This window comes from Cupressus sempervirens, chromosome 4 (genome assembly GCF_028749045.1).
Source record: "Cupressus sempervirens isolate cs-2001-9-10 chromosome 4, ASM2874904v1, whole genome shotgun sequence".
Lineage (NCBI taxonomy): Eukaryota > Viridiplantae > Streptophyta > Pinopsida > Cupressales > Cupressaceae > Cupressus > Cupressus sempervirens.
Window position 1 is genome coordinate 815,842,950 of NC_143121.1, and position 7,029 is coordinate 815,849,978.

Genomic DNA, 7,029 nt, shown 5'->3' on the forward strand with positions numbered 1-7,029 from the left:
GTAGACAAAATTGGACAACAAAGTTGTCAAATGTATCTTCATCGAATATAGTTATGGTGTGAAAGAATAGATACTTTGGGATCCTATTGCACAAAAGGTATTTGGCTCCAAAAGTGTTATTTTTAGAGAAATTGAGCCTTCTTCTATTATAGTGCAGCAAGAACAGATAAAAGAAAAGAAATATGTGATTCAACTTCCTGCTACACCTGAGAAAGTTGAATCGAGGCCCTTAGAAAGAAAAGTTATTGAGGAGAGCTCTATGAGTTCTCAATTGTCAGAGGAAGAGGGAGAATTCAATCATGAACTTGAACCTAAACCAGAACCAGATCTTGTTCAAAGGTCTAGTAGGCAGAGGAAAGCACCATAAAGATATGGATATTCTCCTGATGATTAGAGGTGTAAATTTTCTTTGAATGCTAATATTGAGGAACCAAAATCTATAGAAGAGGCTCTTGGTATGAATGATTCAGAGTCATAGAAAATTGCCATGGAAGAAGAGATGGAAGCTCTTCAGAGGAATGACACATGGGACCTTGTACCATTGCCTGAAGGACAGAAGCTTGTTGGTTATAAATGGGTGTTCAAAAGGAAGATGGCTTTAGATGGAAGCATTAAGAAGTCTAAAGCATGATTGGTTGCAAAAGGGTATTCCTAGGTTGCAGGAATTGATTATGGTGAAATTTTTTCTCTTGTAGAGAAAATGACATCCATTCATTTTTTTACTTTCTATTGCAGCGACTTATGGTCTAGAAGTTGAGTAGATGGATGTGAAGACAACTTTCCTTCATGGAGATTTGGAAGAAGAAATTTATTTGACACAACAGAGCACTTTGTGGTGAAAGGTAAAAAAAATTTGGTTTCTAAATTGAATAAATCCTTGTATGGGTTAAAACAAAGTCCTAGGATGTGGTACTGGAAGTTTGATAGATATGTATTAAGTTTGGGATTTGTGCTATCCAAATCTAATCATTGTATATACTACAAGTCTAATGGTGATTATTTCCTTGTTATTGCCTTATATATTGATGACATGTTGTTTATTAGCAAGGAAAAGGTTTAATTATAGAATTAAAATCTCAGTTCGCAACAAAGTTTGCAATGAAAGATCTTGGTGTAGCAAGGTACTTTCTACGAATGGAGATTATAAGAGATAGAGAAAATAGAAAGCTTTGGCTAGGCCAAAGTAAGTATGTTGGTAAAATTCTAAAAGATTCAATATGCAGGATTCCAAACCATTGAGTGTTCCTGTTACTATGGGAACAAAGCTTTCTAATTCACAGTGTCCTTCATTCCCCTTGAAGATGGAAGAGATGAGTCGAGTACCGTATCAGAGTGTTGTTGGAAGTTTAATATATGTTATGATCTATACAAAGCAAGACATTGCCTAAGCAATGGGTGTACTTTTCCTTTATATGTCTAATCCAGGAAGAGCACATTGAGATGCAGTAAAAAGAGTTTTCAGATACTTCTAGGGTACCCCAGAGTACTCTATATGTTTTCATGGAATAGGATATGAGCATTCCTTGGATATTCAAGGTTATGTGGATTCATACTGGACTGACGATGTTGATAGAAAAAGATCCACCAGTGCATATGTGGTTACATTATTCAGTGGTGCAATCATTTGGATGAGAAAGCAAAAGTTGTGGTCACTTTTTCCACTACAAAGGTAGAGTATATGGTAGCTACTCATGCCTGGAAGGAAGCCATCTGGCTTAAGAGACTGTGTTCAGATATAGAGTTCAAATAGGGTGCAGTGACAATTCATAGTGACAATCAGAGTGCAATCTGCCTAGTGAAGAACCTGACATTTCATGCCAGGACCAAGTATATTGATGTACAATATCATTTTGTGAGAGATGGTCCAGGATAGCAAGGTGACGCTGGAGAAGGTAGAGACTTTGGTGAATGTTGCTGATGCATTAACTAAGCCTGTAAGCACAGAGAAGTTCAGATGGTGTTCGGAGTCTATGAACCTAATGGCCCCTAGCAATTAAGTCCATGAAACTGTTTAAGGGTCAGATCCACAAGAAAGGCAGCTGGAAACGATCCTGAGCTCATCAAAAGAATGTTCGCAAGAGTGAACGAGTCCGATATGATCTCCGATTCCGAGTGCTTTTACGACTGGAAGATAAATGTGACAGATGTTCCCGACTTTGCGTGGATGATGATGATCGACGCCCTCTTTCTCTCCTACTTTCTCAAATCTCATTGCAAGACGCTCTACAACATGGAGATCTGGTTTCGATGACGCTCCTACTTTCTCTCCTACGTTTTGAGATCTGGTTTCGATGATTCTCGACAGCTGGAGTCAAGTGTGACTATGCCCAGAGGAGTCTCCAGAGAAATTGTTATTCCTGCAAAGGCAAGCATCTTCCTTCCAGGTATCTGATATAGAAATTCCAAATTTCAATGAAAAGCATCTTCTGGGCTGTATCCACAAATATGTCTTCCTTTTCCTCCAAGTTAGCGGAGTGGAATAAGACTCCTCTCTCACTTGCTGTCAAAAGATTTCTAATTTGATGGGAGACATGGTCGCTGCGGTGTTCAGTTGCTGCTACACTCATCCAGCCAAACGAGGTCGACGAGATTTTCTGGACAAATACAGCGCAAAGGAGCTGGTCAAGGCCGGGATCAAGTTTAAAGAGTTCAAAGACCCAGGTAACATCAGATTTTCCTGGAGCTACGACACGCTCTATCTTCCTCAGATAACGATCTCAGACAAGTACACTGAAGTCCTGTTGAGGAATCTGCTCGCGTTGGAGTTCAATGGCGCCGGCCTGGAGAAACACGTGACGAACTACGTGGAGCTGATGGATTGCCTCATCGACACTCCTGAAGACGTGGAGCTTCTGCGAGAAAGCCACGTCATTGATCGACAGAGTATGATGATCACCGATGACTACGTGGCAAAGATGTGGGACGGAATGTCTGAGCCTTTCTTTGTTGCAGGTTTTCTGGAGCTTCACGAGGGGCTGAAAGCTCAAATAAGAGAGGTGCTGATTAAGAATTACTACAAAAGCAAAGATTAAAACACATTTGTCAGAGTTCTACTCCCGGTACCTGTCGAGCCCGTGGAAGGTGGTGGCTTTGTTGGTCGGATTTATTGTTCTGCTGTTGACTGTATTGCAAACTTTCTGCACATTACATTGTCCTACTTATCAATTGATGAGCTTAAGGGGCTTTCTAATGAATGGTTCATGAGGCACAACACTTGGTGAAGGTTTTGCAAATGGGGTTGCAAGCTTTGGGTTTAACTGTAGAGGAAACTCCGTAGTTAAGCGCGCTCAGGCTGGAGTAGTACTGGGATGGGTGACCTCCCGGGAAGTCCCAGTGCTTCACCCCTGTGAGCATCACCTAGATCCAATGAGTGCTAAGTGTTCCATTTATTCTCATGAGAGATGGATTCATGTTGAATCACTACTCATCAAACATGGGTCATCGAGTTTGACTCAAAATCACACAGTTAAATCCTGATATTCACATCACAATTTGACTAGCTGTGGAAATCTTGTCCTACTTATCAATTGATGAGCTTAAGGGGCTTTCTAATGAATGGTTCATGAGGCACAACACTTGGTGAAGGTTTTGCAAATGGGGTTGCAAGCTTTGGGTTTAACCGTAGAGGAAACTCCGTAGTTAAGCGCGCTCAGGCTGGAGTAGTACTGGGATGGGTGACCTCCCGGGAAGTCTCGGTGCTTCACCCCTGTGAGCATCACCTAGATCCAATGAGTGCTAAGTGTTCCATTTATTCTCATGAGAGATGGATTCATGTTGAATCACTACTCATGAAACATGGGTCATCGAGTTTGACTCAAAATCACACAGTTAAATCCTGATATTCACATCACACATTACATAGTTGTCATGACGCTGACAAGAGTCCAACTGGCAATGTCCGCAAGCGTTTTAGGCCCTTCGGCTAGCTACACAGTGATTGCGTGGAATCCCACTGTCCGTAAAAGAGCCACCAAAGATATTTAAGCAATTTTTTTCTTTCAAGGTTCATTCGCCACAAAAGAAAGACCTGCCATAACGCATATGTATATTTGTGTTCAGTGAAAACTATTTGTGTGCGTGCAAAATAATAGAACCCACCGTCTCTCCAAAATGGCTGACAAGCTATTATAATATCAAATCTAGTGTTATGACTACTTCGCAATTCTTGCATTTGTTCTCTACTGATTAGTCTATTATGTAAGAAAGCTAAAGAGAAACACCGTTGTCCACTTTTGATTCCTACATAGTTAAGAACATCAATTTGATACAATTTCTAGATTCAATTGTGTCTAATTTGTAAGATAAAAAAATGTCTATTTTCAATTGTGTCAAGTTTATTGAATGAAGAAGAAAAGTCAATACTCTTCCAAGTTCAGATGCGAAATATAGATTTAATTATTGAAAAAATAGATATAATTTTGAAATTAATTATTAATGTTGAGAGGAGTGTTCTAGAGCTTTAAGATAAGGAAAAATCCAATGTTATGATTCTATGGGAGATGGGCTGGAGTTTCTCATAAAGGGCTCACATATCATTGTGGTATATGCTATTGTCTTAAAATATTTTAGTATTTTATATATCAAATAATAATATAAATTTAAATACATCAAATTTATTAAGCTTTTATAAATAAAAATTTGAAAATGATTCAAGGATTGATGATTTTATAAAAGAAAAGTAAATTTGTTGATTTAATTAGGAATTACCAAATTAAAAGGGTTGATTGGAAGCTCACAATAATATGCAACAATGAATTGATGATAAGTTAAGTACCTACATTCTACATATAAACTTTCAAAGGATTGGAAGTTCAATCTATAAAATGCAATGATATAAATAGTTCATAATTCTCTACAATAAATTCACTACAGTTAATGCATGTAAGAGAGCTAATAAAATCTAATCCAAAATTTCATAAGCTAGAAAAAAAGATTCACTTTTTTTGTGCAATGTTGTTTCTTCCATACAATTTTCTCCTTCAACTTTATTATAATTCATAATTGAAACTACTTGTAACCCTATACCTTATATAAAACTCTTTTATAATTTAATTCATTACTTGAAAAAAATGTTGATAAATGATTTACATACTCTTATTAAAAAAAACTAACTTAACACTAATAACTTTAAATTCTTTTACCAAATAAATTGTTTTACATTACTTCACTTCCAAATGACTTGAATATTAAACATATAATAATAATTTAAACTTTTTAACTCACTTTTATTTTCCTCCTCTTAAGTTGCTTTATTTTTATGTTCAGAATAATCATTGATCTCACAATTATTTAAAGTTATTAAGCCTCCTTTCTATTTTATATTGTAGCATCGTGACGGGACAATCTTGAAAAAATTGGTAATCATGGACACCGCCACTGTTGTCCAGGACTCTCTTTACTTTTTAAAAGAAGTTCCACAATTTCTTTGAGAACACGTTGAACGGTCCAAATTTTATTAGCAGCACATGAGCTCCATATTCTTTCCGTTCACACCTTTCTTAAAATCATGTCTCTTCAAACCCCATACTCCTCTCTACCTCACATGTTCCATATTTTGGAAAAATCAATGGTAAAAATTACTTTACACTTGTGTTGTTTAGACATGTATTTATACGAGTTGCATGTATACTAGCACTTGCTCCAGAAAGAGGTGCAAGGGGTACGCCGATAGTTTTTTTAGAAAAGAAAAACTGAAGAGATGTAAATTTAAAAGAAAGATTTCAAATTGATAGCGTAGAGGTTCAACAACATACTTAACTTTAGTATTTGATTTAATGTACAACATTCTAATTCAAGAGTTTATGTGAATTGCCAACGAAGCAAGTGGTTCTTTACTTGATTATAGTTTTGGGACCAAATGAAACTCTGTTGATAATCCTATAAAAGGGTAGTTGAATGTTTCCAATGCCTCATTGTATGCCAAACAATTGCAATTGTGTTGAAACCATTGTAATCGTGTATCCTTTTGTGAATTGTGTTTATTTGAATTGGATCATCACCATTTTTTTGAAACAAAAATTGTGATGTAACAACTATATTATTTATTTATGTCATGTAGATTTCTTACAATTGTATTTGATGCATAGATAAGTCAATATTTTGTTTATCAATTTATTGTACCATTACTAAAAAAAAAATTTTAAAAATAAATTAAATAAATAATCATTTACAAAATTTTAATTGTTAATTATTTTATAAAGTGTATCATTTATTATATTTTAATGTATTGAACAACTCAATTTTTTACTATATAATCAATAATAGTAAAAAAAAAAAACCAAAAAAATTAACTATAAATAAATAAATAATTTTTTTCAAAATTAATTAATTTTACTTAAGTTGAAAAAAATCTATGATCTATGATATTAGATTTAAAAAAAATGAATTTATCTATATTTTGTATTTCTATATTTAATACATTGAACTCACCACAATTACTTTCCTTTTCACAATATTTTAACATTTTTCACACATAATTTAACAAATATTTTCACCATTTATATCTTCTTTTGTATCAATAAAGAAAAAATTGAACTATAAATTAAAAAATCAATAAAAATTTACAAAATAAATTAATTTTACTTTTGTTGATAGAAATCTATGATCAATGATATTAGATTTTTAAAAAATGATTATATATCTAACACTTTGAACTTGACCACCACAACTACTTTCCTTTTCACAATATTTTAATATTTTTCACACATAATTTAACGAATATTTTCACCATCTACTTTCCTTTTCACTATGATATTTGGTGTACTTGTGCATGCACTAACAATTGTTAAGGATGTAGACATTTTAAACAATCTAATGCTTCAAAACATTTCAATGGTCTTACATCTCTTCTAGCAAATGCAGACACTACTGATTGAAAACTACAGCTCATTAAATTTCATTTATGAAGCACCTTATACATAAAATAGGTGGATGCAACTAGTGGCCAACTGCCACTAGATTCATATTGCTCATCCTTCTCATTCACATACCGCTTCAATAGCTTATCCCAGCCAGACACACCACTTTATC

The 7,029-nt window shown here is 34.8% G+C and overlaps 1 pseudogene; it reads left to right on the forward strand.

The window, feature by feature from the left end:
* Positions 1–2,095: 2,095 nt before the first annotated feature.
* LOC149563886 (putative UPF0481 protein At3g02645) lies at positions 2,096–3,204 on the forward strand (annotated as a pseudogene).
* The last annotated feature ends 3,825 nt before the right edge of the window (positions 3,205–7,029 follow it).